The sequence below is a fragment of the Acomys russatus genome, chromosome 2 (assembly GCF_903995435.1).
Source record: "Acomys russatus chromosome 2, mAcoRus1.1, whole genome shotgun sequence".
In the NCBI taxonomy this organism is placed as follows: domain Eukaryota; kingdom Metazoa; phylum Chordata; class Mammalia; order Rodentia; family Muridae; genus Acomys; species Acomys russatus.
Genome location: NC_067138.1, coordinates 19,755,761 through 19,773,691, shown reverse-complemented (window position 1 = coordinate 19,773,691; position 17,931 = coordinate 19,755,761).

The following is a 17,931-nucleotide window of genomic DNA, read 5'->3' as shown; positions in this document are numbered from 1 at the left end:
TCCACTGCACGACACAAAGTACTTTATGAGCTATTATTTTAATGCTCAATAGTTGCTACCACCTTTTATTCGAGAAGTAATGTATATTTACCATTTTACATCTAGAATTCAGTAGCGTTCGTTATACTAAGCATGACCCTACTACTGCCATTATTTAGTTCCTGGGTGTTTTCAACCGCTGGAAACAAAAACCATGTAGCCACTAAAGAATAATTTTTTATTCTTCTCTGAGAGACCCTGGCAAGCTCTCTTTGACTTCTGATATTTTTTATTTAATTACTCTAGAAACCTTTTTTTTTTTTTTTAATTTAATCACACAGGACTGTCTTTTTGTTTCTGATTCATTTCACTCACAGTGTTTTTAAGGTTCATTAGTATTGCAGTATACGTTAGTGTTTTACTGCTTCTTATGGCCCTTTCTATTGTATGTGTGATCACATTTGTTTTCAGAGGTTTGCTTTGTTTTCATGTGTTTAATTTTGTTTCAAAACCACCAATAGATGACTGGGTTGCTTCTGTCTTTAGGATCTTGTGAAGAATATTGGGGTGAATGTTGCTGTACAGGCCCACGTCCCACTCTGAGTTCTTTTAGGACTAAATTGATGAATCATAGGATAGTGTTATGTCCAACATTTTCCTCTGTGTTCAATTTTGAAATAACCTCACTAGCTTCCTAAAGCTTTATTGTCTGTTTTGCATTTAAGCCATTCCAAAAATCGTTCTCTCTTGTCATTCAGCAACGAGTGGGTGTCCTGGGTCCCATGTCCCGCAGGTCTGGCCAGGCACTGCTTGCCTCTGGCCGAGAATGGACGGACCTCAGGGTCAAAGTCCCAAGGCCCCCTTTCTTGCTCAGGGGCAGCTCAGAGCACGCAGGGTGAGACTCATGGCCCTGGCGCTAGGCCAGGTTCGCGGTCTCACCACGGGAGGTGGAAAGTGAGTTTTCCACAGAGTGTTACAGTTCAGATATTTTAGAAGAAGACCACAGGTCTCGGATGGTAGTGGAGACTCAGGAGCCTCACAAGCCCATGAAATCAAAATGTGTTATAGCCAGTCCTGCAGAGACCAGCCAGAAGGCGATGAAATTGTCAGCTTCAGAAGGCAATGGAAATTCGGGCATTCCAAAGGCCTGCGATGATACCGCTCTTTGGTTAGGGTGCTGTGTTAGGCATGGCAGGGGATGTGGGCAGATGCTTCGAAGGCAGGTTGGATGAGATGCAGGCCTGTTCAGTGCTTCCCCAGTGGTCGGTACTAGTCTTGACATAATGGAGCCGACAGTTCTGCACTCCAGAAAATGGTGGCAAGTGGCTGGAGGTTGGCAGCCCCGGGGCAATCTAAAAGCACGGCACATGCTTAAGGAGCTCTTCTTACTGTATATGTTTAAGAACCCTTCCCGACTTCTGTGGGTGACAACACGAACCATTCTGTTACACAGACCACGAGGCTATGCTGTGAGTTTGTCTTCTGTATTTTACCATCTCTAGAGACCTAAGTATAACGTCAGGAACCCCCAGTAGGTGCTGGAGATATATCTCAGTGTGGTGTGGATTCCGTCCCCAGTGTATTTATATATGTGTGTACATAGACACAGACACAGACACACACACACACACACGCACACACGCACACACACATACACATGCAGATATACACACACACAGACACGCACAGAGGCTCCATGCATGTTTCATCTGAAATAAAATTTGAGAATTCATAACTGTTGCTCTGGTCCTTGTGAATTCTCATTGGTGTTATTCTTTATAATAAATAATTTTCATAAATAATAATACATTTAATATATATTTGTATGAAAATGTCCTTAGGTATAATTAGTACATACAATAACTATAGTCAATGCAGATTTAGAACACATTCATGTAAAAACAATAATAGTACATATATTCAATTAATTTGAACTTTGTGCCCTAAAAAGTAATCTTAGATTTCAAAAGAAGTCTGGAAGCCATTCCCGAAAATTTGTTTTTCTTCTCTCATCTTTTTCTAAAATTTTTATTTATTTATTTATTTTAATTATTTAATTATTTTTTCAGATTACAACTCAATTGTTATCCCCTCACTTGTATCCTCCCATTCCTCCCTCCCTCCCGCTTTCACCCTATTCCCTGCCCCTAGGTCTATGACTGAGGGGGACCTCCTCCCCCTTTATATGGTCATAGGCTATAAAGTCACATCTTGGTAGCCTGATTATTCTTTCTTCGAGTGCCACCAGGCCTCCCTACCAAGGGGAGGTGGTCAAATATGTGGCACCAGAGTTCATGTCTAAGTCAGTCCTTGCTCTTCACATAACTGTGGAGAATGTCCTGTCCATTGGCTAGGTCAGAGTAGGGGTTCGATGTTTATTACTTATATTGCCCTTGGTTAATGCAATAGTTTGAGCTGACCGCCCTTGGGCCCTGATCCACCTATCACGATGTTCTTCTTGTAGGTTTCTAGGACCCTCTGGGTCCTTCTATTTCTCCATCTCCTATATTTCTCTTACCTAGAGTCCTAGTAGGATGTCCTCACATCTATGCCAATCTCCTGATAAGTAAAGAATTTCATGGGACATACCTTTTGGGCTAGTGCCCAATTATAAGTGAGTATACACTATGTGAATCTTTCTGCTTCTCGGTAAACTCACTCAGTATGATCATTTCTAGTTCCATCCATTTGTCCACAAATTTCTGGATTTTCTTGTTTTTAATAGCTGAGTAGTTTTCCATAGTGTAAATGTACCATGGTTTCTTTATCCAATCTTCAACTGAGGGACATTTAGGCTGTTTCCAGGTTCTGGCTATTATGAATAAGGCTGCTATGAACATGGTTGAACATATGTCCTTCTTGTGTGGTGGAGCATCTTCTGGGTATATTTCAAGGAATGGAATAGCTGGGTCTTGAGGAAGCTCTATTCCCAGTTTTCTGAGAAAGTGCCAGATAGATTTCCAAAGTGGCTGCACTAGTTTGCATTCCCACCAGCAATGAAGGAGTGTTCCTCCTTCTCCACATCCTTGCCAGCATATGATGTTACTTGAATTTTTGATCTTAGCCATTCTGATGGGTGTAAGATGGAATCTCAGAGTCATTTTGATTTGCATTTCTCTGATGACTAAAGATGTTGAGCATCTCTTTAAGTGTTTCTAAGCCATTCAATATTCCTCCATTGAGAATTCTCTATTTCTGAGCTCCATTTCTCAATTGGGTTATTTGGCTTGGTGGTGTTTAATTTCTTGAGTTCTTTATATATTTTGGATATTAGACCTTTGTCAGATGTAGAGTTGGTGAAGATTTTTTCCCAGTCTGTAGGCTGTCGCTTTGTTTTGTTGACAGTGTCTCCTGCCTTACAGACGCTTCTCAGCCTCATGAGGTCCCATTTATTAATTGTTGACCTTAAGGCCTGGGATGTTGGTGTTCTGTTCAGGAGGTTGTCTCCTGTGCCAATGTGTTCCAGGCTCTTCCCCACTTTTTCTTCTAACCAATTTATGTTTTATGTTGAGGTCTTTAATTCACTTGGACTTGAGTTTTGTGCATGCAAATATGGGTCCAACTGCATTTTTCTACATGTAGACATCCAGTTAGACCAGCACCATTTGTTGAAGATGCTATCATTTTTCCATTGAATAGATTTGGCTTCTTTGTCAAAAATCAAGTGACCATATGTCTGTGGATTCATTTCTGGGTCTTCAGTTCAATTCCATTGATCAAGCAACCTATTGCTGTGTCAGTACCATGCAGTTTTAATTACTGTTGCTCTATAGTACAGCTTGAGATCAGGTATGGAGATTCCTCTGGAGGATCTTTTATTGTACAGGATTGTTTTAGCTATTCTGGGTTTTTTGTTCTTCCATATGAAGTTGAGGATTGATCTTTCAATGTCTTAAAAAATTCTGTAGGTATTTTGATAGGGATTGCATTGAATCTGTAAATTGCTTTTCGTAAGATGGCCATTTTTACTATGTTAATTCTCCTGATGCACGAATGAAGGAGAACTTTCCATCTTCCAATGTAGATTTGTAGATGCAGAATTCGTGACAGTTTTTGCATTTCTCACTCACAAAGTAGGCCTCTTTTGGCTGCCTTATAGCCATGAGCATGCTCATAAGCTCAGAACAGCATTGTGTAAATCTTCCTGGGAGGACAGCACCTCTTTCATCATAGACCTCAGTGGGGGCAGGGTACATCTCCCTGGTCAGTTGTCTCAGGTTGGCAGTGTCCTGCAGCAGCTTCTTCAGGCTGTCCATACACAGGAAGTTATTCAGAAATTTTTTTTTTGGATTTTTTTTTTTTAGTATTTATTTAATTTTAATTTGTAGACATTGGTGTGGGGGTGTCAGATCCTGGAGTTACAGACAGTTGAGAGTTGCCATGTGGGTGCTGGGAATCGAACCCGGGTCCTTTGGAAGAGCAGGCAGTGCTCTTAACCACTGAGCCATCTCTCCAGCCTAATCTGTGTTTCTAATCTAGTAGTATTTACTTTATGAAACTGGGTATCCTGTGTTTCATGCTTATATGTTTAAAATGTTGTCTTTAGGGATTGTTTCCTTTATCTGTATGTAGTGTTCTTCTGACCAACTTTGATTGAAGTGTATTTCATCATGTATTCAAACACAGATATCTGCTTGTTTCCCAGTTCTATTTGCTCCACAAACCTTTTTCCATTACTTAGCCCTAAGGTTTGATTTTTGTTGGCAAAGACTTTTCTAAGACACCACAAAGAAATGAGTTCTGTTAAAAATTTATTTAGCATGTGTTTTTTGTATGTATACATTTGTGTGTGAGTGAAGGCATGCCACAGCAAGTGTGTGTAGGTCAGTGGACAACCTCATGATTTAATTCTTACCTTCTACCTTGTTTGAGACAAAGCCTCTCTTTTTTTATTTATTCAGATTACAACTCAATTGTTATCCCTTCACTTGTATCCTCCTGTTCCCCCACACTCTCCCACTTTCACCCTATTCTCCTCCCCTAGGTCTACCCTCTCTTATTGTCTTGACCTCATATTTTCTTGTGGGGATGCTGGGCTTACATTCAGACATGGTCATATTTGGCACTATATAGGTTCTGGAGATACTGACTTCTGTTTTATGCTTGTGTAATGAGCATTTTACCTACCAAATCATCTCCTTAGCCTGAATCCCATCTTAAAAACCAACTTGATAGTCTATGTATTTTTAATTTGCTTCTTATTCATAATCATAAAAGTAACTCTGTGATCCAGCTAGACTTACAGGGGAATGAGAAAAATAATGAACCCAAAAAACGTCAGTGAGAGTGGAAATTATTGGGTACTGTGAGCAGATGGGGTGGGGGCATTCTCCTGAGCTACAGAGGGAAGAGTCTGGTAGGTAAGATGCCTACAAGTCAAAAGAATTTTAGTTGGAAATGGTAATCTTCTTGCTGGTCTTGCCGTTCCTGGACCCAAAGTGCTCCATGGCTTCCACAATGCTTGTGCCTTCTTTCACCTTCCTAAAGCCAACATGCTTACCATCAGCCACTCAATCTTGGCAGTGTAGGTGAAAAACCAGGAACCATTTGGTTTTGGTCCAGCACTTGCCATGGACAAGATGCCAGGACCTGTATGCTCCAGGATTAAGTGTTCATCCTCAGACTTCTCCCCATTGATGGACCTGCTGCCAGTGCCATTATGGCATGTGAAGTCACCACCCTGTCACACGAATCCTGGAATAATTCTGTGGAAGGAGGAGCCCTTATATACAAGTACTTTCTTTGCAGTGCTTAGAGCATGAAAGTTTTCTGTTGTCTCTGGAACTTTGTCTGAAAACAACTCAAAGGAGACATAGCCCCAGGACTCGCCACGGGCTGAGATGTCGAAGAATACAGGTTGATCATGGCTCAGTAAATACAGGTTGATCATGGTTCAGTAAATACAGGTTGATCATGGCTCAGTAAATACAGGTTGATCATGGCTCAGTAAATGGCAACAGAAACAGCGGCATCGGCAGAGTGTTAGTGTATGTATTTTGATTGAGGAATTGGGACCACCGATATTCTAGGTTATTAGTGAAAGGTGTTTGGAAGTTCCTGACATTTTCTTGATTTTGCATCTTTTGAATCTTCATTTGCATAACTACTGTTCTACTGTGGTATAGTCTTTTCTTTAGTCTCATGAACAGTTTTTATCCTGCTCATCAGTTCTTCCAGTATCTTCTCTGCACTAGTTTAGTGGTCCTGAATTCCTTTCATCTTTTTCATCACAGACAATCTTTCTTTCCTTTCCAGTCATAACAGGTATTTCGTGGTGTCCAGCAGTCTGGAAGGGTGGTTCTAGTATTTGAGAACTCAATACCCTCCTTCCTTTTAAAGTTTCTATTGAGTCTCTCATTCTGATGGGTCTGTCTTCATATGTAACTTGGCATTTTCCTCTTGTAGTTCTCACTATACTTTCCTTGTTCTGCACACTCAGTGTTTTGACCATTATATGATCTTCTAGCTAAATGCCTCTTGTACCTCAATGCGCATCTTTTTTCTTAGATTTGGGAAAATTGCTGGTATAATTTTATTGAAAAATCCTTTCTGTACAATTCAGATAAAGTTCTCTTGTGCCTATAACTTATGTATTTGGTCTTTTCACTGTCCCATACAACAGGAGTATTATGCTTGTACTTCTTATAAATGCATCTGTATCTTTTTTTTAATTTTATTTTTTAGTTTTTCATGACAGAGTTTTTCTGTGTGGCTCTGGCTATTCTGGTACTCACTCTGTAGACCAGGCTGGCCTCAAACTCAGAGACCTGTCTGCCTCTGTCTCCTGAGTGCTGGGATTAAAGGTGTGCACCACCATGCCTGGCTTAAATGAATCTTTTTAATGTGTTGAAGTCTCAGTTCTTCTACCCTCTCCTGTTGCCCTGAGATTCTGCTCTCCTCTCCATTCATTCGATTGGTGAGGCTTTCAATAGGCCTTTTAATTTTCATTTCCAGTTAAAAAATCTCCTTTCGATTTCTTTCATTGTCACTTTTATTAAATTCTTTTTCATATTCTACATGAGATTTCTCATTACCATCGCTTGTTGGTTTGGGCTTTCCTGGAACCTATTCAGATGTTTTCTTGTGTCTCCCGTGTTTGCTTTGGATTTTTTTTTTTTTAATTTCACCTACCTCATTCTAATGAGAGAAGTTTATGTGGGGTTGGTGATTTCTGGAGGAGTCACATTGCTTTTGTTTTCCATGGTTTTTGTACTTTTGCATCTGGACTTGTACATGTGGGGAGAGGTAGCATACAACACTTCAGAAGTGTTTGCAATGTTCCAGAGTGGCTAAGTTTATCAGGGCTGAGGTGTCGGTTTCCTTTGCTATACTTGGGTTTAGAGTACCAGTGTCAGTCTTCTGTCCTCCCCTAAAAGCAGAATACTGTCTTAGAAACAATCCCTATTGCTTTGTACAGTTAGCCAAAATGTGTTACTGCCTTCCCTTCATCGCTTACATTTGGTTTTTCTATAAAAAGGCTGACTTAAAAGTAGGATGCCACAGCTTGGCTCCCAAGTCCACTGTGTCCCTGACCATGGTCAGTCTTGGGGTATTGTGTTCAATAAGCCATCCATATATAACTGAAAAAAAAAAACCCATCCAAAGACAGACCAACTGTGAGCATACAGTAATGCTGATAGCAGGACGTCACTGTACTCCTTCAACTCTCATACTGGTGGCACGGTATGCACTGAGATATTAGCTGCTGTAGGCAGCAGTGGGAGGGAAAAAGGAAGACTGAGTTTGTAGTGGAGGAGAGGGAAGTCAAGTGAAGGGGCAAACAATAGGGGAATGTGGGAGGGTTGAGGTAGTTGTGGCTAAAGGTGGCATGAAAAGAGGGAAGTAAGGAACCGCAGATAATTTAAGAGCACTTCAGGTTTTAAGAAGTTGACACCTGAGTCGTAACAAAGCAAGCTGGCAGACAGTCTTTGAAAAAGAAAAAAACGGGGTAGGGGTGAGGGAGGAAAAAGGAAAGAATAGAGAATAAAAAGAAGAAAAGGGGGAAATGAATATGAAGGCCAGAGATCTGGTGGGAATTACAGAGTCTGAATGGGGTCTTTTCTGGTTGTAACCTTACTTTAACATTCCTTTCTGGGCCTGCAGAAGACTGTCATACTCCTTGGTGCTCCTTCATGGAGCAGGTCACAGCAGTTGTTCAAAACTCTGGATGGTCCAATTTACAGCCAAGGTCGGGCCACAGATCTTTCATGGGCTGGGTCACAGAGAGGAGGAGTTTGTTATTCCTTGCATCTCCTTTTGCGGGGGGCGGGGGAGGGCTTGCAATGCTGGGTCTCTCTATACAGGGCTGGGGCTAGAAACCAGAGCAAAGCCCTCATAACTTCATCTTTTCATGGACTGATTTAGATCCCAGGGAGTGGGGATGTCAAGCTTTTACATTTTTATCTGATTAAAAACATTCAAAATGATGTTTCTTGACGGATTACTATCCTGCGCAATTCATCTTTCAGTTTACTGGAGCGGAGCCACACTCATTTGCTTCTATGCTGCGTGTGGTGCCTCCCATGCTCTGCTATCTGTGTGGAAGGGTGTGAAGGAGAACATATGTGAGGCCTTGCTGCTTCCCGTTGCTGTTTGGTGACTAAACTGCAGCGATTTAGTTACAACTCAGCAGCATTTTACTACCCATGTATCATTGCGCCGTGACATTCAATTTACTTTTTAATTGCCACTACAACCATATCATGTCAAAACCAGAAGAGCGGATTTTGGATATCATGCTTCTAAGGCACTGTGAAGTTTGGATTGTTTTGTTAGCAAATCAGCTGGTCAAACAGTGTGTTTCTTATGCAGTTACACTGTAGCTGTGCTGACAGCAAGCTCTTACATAACCAGATCATTTGTCACAGTATTTCAAGCTCAGCAAAGCAGCTGTTATAAAAAAGTCAGAAAATTCAACAGAGACTACCTCATCACAACACTTCTTTCCAAAAATAATAAGGCAGGCTTTGCCCAAAGTAGGTTCTGTAAATGGTTTGCTTGTTAGCTCAGCAAGGACTACTGATGCGGCATTAAGCAAATCGTGTTTGCTTGTAACAGATGAGGAACTGTGTCTAGATAAAGCCATTTATTTAAGATTATTTGCCTTTCTGGTGAAGCTATTGGAGCAATGATAAGGGCTAGTACAGAACAGAGTGACAGCCTAGGCTACCAGTGGTGGGACTGAGACTCCACCCCAGCCAAGACCCCTACAACACACAGTTGTCCTGCCTGCAGGATTGTGGCTTTTAGGGGCAATGTTGGCTCAGTGTGTGGGAGTGGCCAACCAATGACTGGTCTAACTTGAGGCCCAACCACCAGAAGGAGCCCACGCCTGACACTGCCTGGCTAGCCCAGAGACCTAAGGTAGAACCAATCACAACTGGCAAAAAAATAAAAAATAAGAATACACATGTCAATGAAATGATTGATGTAATTCCTATTGATGTTCTGCTATTACTAATGAAATGATTGACGTGATTCCTATTGATGCTCTGCTGTTGCCCATACTGCTGCAACCTGCTTGGCCTGCTATAGCCCCTCCATTGAGCCCTACTTTAGTTTCTAGCACAACTGTGTTTCTTCTATTAACACCTGCTGCCACTTTTAGCACATCAGAAGCCATTTTACCCCCAACTCTCCATTTTGATCATAAAGTGAGATTACGTTCAGGTTCTCAGACTCTACCTGCCTGGGAGCTTGAACAGCCTCTTACTTACAATTCAATACTTCCTGAATGTTCTGCTTGAAATAATGATTTACATTCTGCTTAACCAAAGCCACAATACCTTGCCGTGTTCCTTTCTCTCAGAGTGATGGGAAATTGGAAAGTCCCCAAGCCTAGATCCCAGCCAATCAGCTTGAAATGCCTTCTTTGTCTCGCTACCTGGACATTGTGCTCAGAACAAAATTGATTCTTCCTGTGTTTAGCTTATCAGAGTGATGTAATGCTGCCCTCCCTCTTGCTTCCCACCTGGCTACCTGGCTGTTACCTGGTTATGGATTTTCTTGTAAAAAGCCTGACTTAGAAGCAGACCAATGTAACAAGTTCGGCTGTTGAGTCTGCTGTGTCCCTGACAGTGGTCAGACTTGGGGTATGGCATTAAACCATCAATATACCACTGAGATTGTTACTCATCTGTGTAGCAATTCTTATATTATAACAATAGATTGGTACCTAGTCCAATTGTCATCAAAGAGGCTTCCTGCTGCAACGGATGGGAGCAGATACAGAGAACCCCCAGCCAAACATTAGGTGGAGCCTGGAGGAATCTCCTGGCAAGGGGAGGCCAAAGACACTAAGAGGACACAGTCCACAGGATCAACTGAGCATGGCTCACAGGGGCTCACAGAGACTGAAGTGGCAATAACAGAGCTTGCATAGGTCTGTGCTACATCCTCTGTATATACACTGTGGTTGTTCAGCTTGGAATTTTTGCTGGATTCCTAACAGTGGGAGCTGGGGTGTCTCTGACTCTTTTGCCTGCTCTTGGGACATGGTCCCTTGTACTGGGTTCTCTCATTTAGCCTTGATATAAGGGTTTGTGTCTAGTCTTATTGTAATTTATTATGCCATGTTTGATTGATATCCCTGGGAGGCATGATCTTTTCTGAAGGGAAAGGGGATACTGACATTTTCCCATTCTTGTTTATTTGAAGAATGACTATCAGGTTTGAGATGATAAAGTGTTGTCACTATTTGCAGTCTTCAGAAAATGACTTCAGGCAAGAAAAGTTTCAAATACGTTGAGATGACACGAGTTTACCTGAAGTGGGTCTGTTAAAATGTGTCATTACCAGAATAGTGAAAATATATGGAACAAGAATGGCTTGGTAAAACACACACCTGGTTTGATCAGCAGGCCAGCAGTGACTGTACAGAAACCTAAGGACCAAACTGAGAACTACAAAACACTGGTGCTATTGATCCCCAGGGGAGAGGGGTGAAAACCCTTTGGCGCATAGGTGGATCTGTCCTCAGGCCACCCATCTAATCCAGAGAAAAGTTCCTGGGTCCCTGTATCCATGGGTACCCACTCCAAGGACGAGCCGCAGCATGCCTGGTGGGAGCACAATTTCTGACCTCCGAGACCCAGAGAGAGCTGTGGGTTGCTGAAACTTCAGCAGCTGGAGATGTAGGTCCAATGGAGACCACATAGCCTAGAAAACAAGTGCATCTGACCTCATTTCCACAGCCCAATGCACAGAAAGTTCCCTGGTCCCTGCAGACATAGGCATACTCCAGGGGCTGGCTGGAGCACGCGTGGTGGGAGCACGGTTTCTGGCCTCCAGGACTCAGAGAGAGATGTGGCCTGCTGAAACTCGAATATCTGAGGTTTTTGGCCCACAGGGAACCACACAGCCTAGCACATGGGTAAGTATGACCTTGAATCAATAGGCCAATCCATAGAGAGTTCCTGGGTCCATTCAGGCACAGGTACGCTCTAAGAACAAGACATAACATGCCTGGTGGGAGTGAAATTTGTGACACCGGGGCCCAGACAACTGTGGACTGCTAAAGCACCAGGGTCGCACATTGCCCTTCAAGCCCTGGAGACAAGCAGGCCCACAGCTCTCGGCTCTGATATCTTTCTGCATGCTCCCCAGCTTACCTGGTTCACAGTCAGGGAGCCAACAGAGACAGTGAATTCCACAGAGGTGCCTGGCCTCCCTGGGTCATAAACAGGGAGCCAACAGAGACAGTGATCTCAGCAGAAGAGAGTAGGATGTGGGACCAAAGCCCCATTGTCTATACCTACTCCCAAACTGTCTGACCATCAGAGACCACCAAACCTCCTAACATCAGACACCAGAGACACCACAATGGGAAGAGGTCAGCATAGGAACACCAGCAACAACTCCCAGGACTATTTGATACCACCAGAAACCGGCAGTTCCACCACTACAACAAGCCCTGAAGATAAAATCACATCTGATGCACAGGAGAAAGATTTCAAATCTGAGGTTATGAAAATGATAGAGGCTTTAAAGGAGGAAAATAAACCCCTTAAACTAGAACAGGAATGTACAAAGAAAGAGATGAAAGAATTGAACAAACTCCTTAAAGACATTAGTGAAAGACAGGAAACTACAATCAAACAGGAGAAGGAAATGAATAAAAGGATTCAAGACCTAAAAATTGAGATAGAAACAGTGAAGAAAACACAATCTGAGACAATCCTGGAAATGGAAAACTTAGGGAAGAGGTCAGGAACTACAGACACAAACATCAGCAACAGAATAAAAGAGACAGAAGATAGAATCTGAGGCATAGAGATATGAATGAAGAAATCAAAACAACAGTCAAAGAAAATGTTAAATCTAAAAAGCTCCTGACACAGAACATCCAAGAAATCTGGGACACTATGAAAAGACCAAATATCAGAATAATAAGAATAGAAAATAAAGAAGACTCCCAGCTCCAAGGCCTAGAAAATATTCTCAACAAAATCATAAAAGAAAACTTACCCAACCCAAAGAAAGAAATGTCCATAAATATACAAGAAGAATACAAAACTCCAAATATGTTGGGCCAGAAAAGAAAGTCCTCCTTCTACATAATAATCAAAACACTAAACCTACAAAATGCCATGGACCACCCCAGCTGGGTGTGGGGGTCCCTGGGATGAGGGTCCTCGAAGACTAGGTGGGTAAGGATTCAGTGGTGACAAATAGAAATAAACACAGAGGCAGTTTGAATCTGAATGTATCTTGCAGCTCTCAAGCAAAAATTTTTATACACAATGAAACGAGTATTACGACTCTTAGAAGACATGATCAGTGACGAAGCAATCACAGATAGGACACAGAAGATGTGTGTAGTAAAGCAATAATGGATAGGACAGATAACATCATAGTTATTTGGCACAGGAAAGTACAAAATTATCCAGGGAGAATGGCATAATTCCAAGAGCAGGTGAAAAATTCTTATGATCAGTAGTATCTTGCCTATATTTCTGTGAATCTTCATGGTGTGATTTTAAACTATTTTAATTTAAGGCTCTCTTAATGATATTCCAAAGCCCACTTCTGACAGCACACGTATAACCATATGTTTTTGTTGTTGGGAAAGTTTTTATCAATCATAATACTATTTTCTAATTTAATAAATGGTTTATAAAGTGAAGTACTGATTCTCCCAGAGATAAGGTCATGGCTAGTGACTCCATCTCAAGGGGTGGTCTTTTATCCAATTTCTCACTAAAAATCTAAGCCTAGGCTATAAGGAACATCTCATAGATAAGATGAGGAATATAATAGATTAATTGTCATGAGAATTACAGCTCAATATTTTTTCTCCAGCCAAGAGTTCCACAACTGGTTCCAGGAGACCTCCTTCCTTTGAAGTTAATGTCTCAGTCTGTGGAACTTGTCACACAAAATCTATTGAGTTGGTGTGGCATCAGAAAACAGAAAGAATATTATAAGCTGCAAGAGAAAAATTTCAAGTCATATATAAAGACAAACCTATCAGAATTACACCTGACTTCTCAACAGAGACAATGAAAGCAAGAAGAATCTAGATGGATGTCATGCAGACACAAGGGACCATGGAAGCCAACCCAGACTACTATACCCAGCCAAACTTTCAATCATCATAGATGAAGAAAGCAAGATATTCCACAATAAAAACAAGTTTAAACAGTACCTAACCACAAAACCAACCCTACAGAAGATACTAGAAGGAAAACTCTAATTGAAGGAGGGTAACTTTACACAGGAAAACAAAATAAATAAATAACCCCACATCTTCAAAACCAAAAGAAAGAAAATACACACACTCTACCACCACCACCATCACCACCACCACCAAACAAAACAAAACAAAACAAAACAAAAAACCCCAGGAACCAATAGCCACTGGTAATTAATATCTATCAACACCAACGACCTCAACTCCCCAGTAAAGAGACACAGGCTAACAGAATGGATGTGAAAACAGAACCCATCATTCTGCTGCATACAAGAAACACACCTCAGCAGTAAAGATAGACATTACGTTAAAGGGCTGAAAAATGGTTTTCCAAACAAATGGACCCAAGAAGCAAGCTGGAGTAGCCACCCTAGTATCAAATAAAAGACTTTCAACCAAAACTAATCAAAAGAGATGAAGAATGACACTTCATACTTATCAAAGGGAAAATACACCAAGAGGTCATCTCAAATTTGAACATCTATGCCTCAAGTACAGGAGCACCCACATTCATAAAAAAACATTACTAATGCTTAAATCACACATTGAACTCCACACATTAATAGTGGGAGACTTTAACACCCCACTCTCACCAATAGACAGATCATCAAGACAGAAACTAAATGGAGAAACAATGAAACTAATAGAGATAATAAATCAAATGAACCTAACCAATATCTACAGAACCTTCCACCCAAACACAAATGAATACACTTTCTTCTTTGCACCTCATGGAACCTTCTCCAAAATTGACCATATACTTGGTCACAAGACAAACCTCAACAGAAACAAGAAGATCAAAATAATCCCTTGGGTTTTATCAGACTACCATGGATTAAAGCTGGGACTCAGCAACAACATAAAGCCTACAAACTCATGGAAACTGAACAATTTTCTGCTCAATGACCTCTGGGTAAGGGATGAAATAAAAAAGAAATTAACAACCTGCTAGAATTCAATGATAATGAAGGCACAACATACCCAAACTTATGGAACACAATGAAAACAGTACTAAGAGGAAGGGGAAATAGAATATATATCTGAAGTAGATGGAAAGAGGGAACTGGGAGGGAGAGGGGCTAGAGTGGGTAACTGGAGTGGGTGGGTGGGGGCGGGGTCAGGTGTTGGGAGAGGAGGGTGAGGACCAGAACTCAGGAACTGCCTCATTGATTTCTTCAGAGGTTTTACAAGTTTGCACTCCCACCAGCAATGGATAAGTGTCCCCCTAATCCAAATCCTCACCAGAATGAGCTGTGTTATTGACCTTAGTCATTCTGACTGGTTTAAGGTGAAATATCAACGTAGTTTTTGTTCTCATTCCTCCAATGACTAAGGATGATGAACATTTCTTTAAGTACTTCCCAGCCATTTGAGTTTCCTCTATTGAGAATTCTCTGTTTAGATAGGCACCCAATTTTTTTTATTTTTTATTTTATTTTATTTTATTTGGTTTGTTTTCTTGATGTCCAGTTTTTTTCTTTGAGACAGGGTTTCTCTCTGTAGCCTTGGCTGTCCTAGAACCTACTCTGTAGACCAAGCTGGCCTCTAACTCAGAGATTTACCCACCTCTGCCAGGGATTAAAGATGTGCACCACCACTGTCTGGCCAGAAGTTCAGTTTTTTGAGTTCTTTATATATTTTAGCTACTCTCTATCTAATAGCTGATTAGTATTCCATAGTGTAAATGTACCATAGTTTCTTTATCCATCTCTCTCTCTCTCTCTCTCTCTCTCTCTCTCTCTCTCTCTCTCTCTCTCTCTCTCTCTCTCTCTCTCAAAATCAGCTTCAGAGCACCTGGTTTTATGTTGAGGTCTTTGGTCCATTTGGAGTTGAGCTTTGTACATGGTGATAAGTATGGATCTAATTGGATTCTAAAACACTCAGCCATCCAGTTTGACCAGCACCATTTACTGAACATGGTAATTTTTTCAGTGTGTGTTTCTTTTCTTTTTTTAAATAAAAATCAGGAGTCTATAGGTGCATGGACCTATTTATAGGTCTTCATTTCTGTTGAGGCATTTTTTTTGTTTTTGTGGGGTTTTTTGTAGAGGCATTTTAAAACGAGAAATATCAGTATACTCTCATTGTAGATTTGCATTAATAGATGTATATGCATCTACAACTTTACAACTTGTTAAAATTTATTTTTATGAAGACAAACTTTATAAATAAAACCAGATTGCTTTAAAGTGTACATCTTAGGGTTGTTCTGTTATTTTCACAGATACAATAAATCGCCCACCCTACTAACAGTAGAACATTTGCTCATGACCCCAGAGACTGTAGACAGCTACTGCTTTTCTTTCTCCTTTTCCCTGGAGAACACACACCTAGTTTTCTGACTCTGAGTTCATTTGCCTTTAACATTTCACATAAGTGGAATTACATAATATAACTATCTGAGTGTGGAATCTTTCACTTTTCATCGTGAAAGTATTTTCAGAGTCTATCTGTGTCACAGTATTTATCAATACGTCCCTTCTTCCTGTCACTTTAAATTTTATCTGTTCATCACTTCGTGGTCATATGAGTTACTTACACTTCTGTTACTATCAATCACACTCCAGCAATCATCCATACACTGATTTTCTTAAACATCTATTTTCAGTTCTTATAGGTTAGGAGCTAGAAGTGAAATTTCTTGTGCTGTGGATGATGGTCTTCTTGGCAAAGATGTCACAGTTCTAACCCTTCCTGTCTGTTAAATGACTTATTGGGAGTACAATCTTTGTAAGTCTAATTTAATCAACAGCACATAAAAACAATAGCCCAGTTTGTTTGTTCATTATTGATTATTGGATTACTTAATTTAATAATCAGGACCAGAAGGAGAGAAATACTTGGAAACAGAGAGAAAAATATATAAAAGGAAGATGGCCAGTGTGAAACACGAGAACCCTGGAGTGATTTTGCTGTTTTCATTTAGTTACAGGACATTTTAAAATTTCTTTTTTGATTTCTTCTTTGACCCATTTGCCATTCAGTAATACGTTGTGTAACCTCCATGAGTTTGTGCACTTATTAGAGATTTGTTTGCTGTCAGTTTCAAGCTTTATTACATCATCTTCAAGTAGGATACATAAGATTATTTCATGTGTTTGAGTTTGTAAAGGTTCGTTTTGTGCTCCAGGGTGTGGTCTGTTTTAGCAAAGCTTCCATGTGCTGCTGAATATGATGCGTATTCTTCGATGTTTGCATGAAATATGCTATAGATATCTGTTAATTCTCTTTAATGTATGATGCCAGTGAATTCTAAGTTTCCCTTCTTATTTTTGTATCCAGATGACCTGCTTATTGAAATCGCCCACAATCAATGGATTGGTGTTAATCTGTGCCATTAAATGCACAAGTAGATTTCTCGTGATATCAAGTGCACTGGAGTTTTGTGCTTGTAACGCCTTCTTAGTTAGCTGTTCCCTTGGCTCAAAGAAAGTATACCTGTTTATTGCTTCAGATTAGTTTTATTTTGAAGTCTATTTGTCCTTTATTAAGACAGGGATGACCTCTTCCTTCCTGGCCTGTTTGATTGGAGTAATCCCACTCCACCCTCCAAATTCTTCTACTCTTAAGGTGGTACCTATGTTTAAAGCTACAGTATACTTCTTGGAGACAACAGATAGATTTTGTTTCTTGATTCAGCATTCAGTTACCCCTTGTCTTTTGAATGGAGATTGGAGGTTGTTAATATTTAAAGTTTTTATTGAAAGGGGTATATTAACTACCATTGTTGCGTTGTTGATTTTTGGTGGTGTTCTGTACTCAGTGGTACTTTGTGTTTTAGTAATTATGGCTTTGTATTTTTTCTATGGTCTTGTGGGTATGCTCATTCTCATCTTCAGCCTGGAATATTCATTCCTATATTTTCTTTACATTCTGTTTGAGAGAGAGAGAGAGAGAGAGAGAGAGAGAGAGAGAGAGAGAGAGAGAGAGAGAGAGAGACAGAGAGAGAGAGACAGAGACAGAGACAGAGACAGAGACAGAGAGACAGAGAATTTATATCATGGAAAAAATTTCTTCTTGCTTTTCTTTTATTCTCTCATAAACCAACCACATTTTCTCTCTGTCTACTCCCCCTAGTATCTCCTCCCCACCTCTTCTTTCCTCCAGACCCACCCCCTCCACCTCCACTCATAAAAAAGCAAGCCTCCCAGGGACAGCAACCAAACACAATATAACAAACTACAATAAGGCTGTGCACATATCATCACATCAAGGCTGGGAGAGGCAACCCAGTAGGAAGAAAAGGATCCCATAAGTAGGCA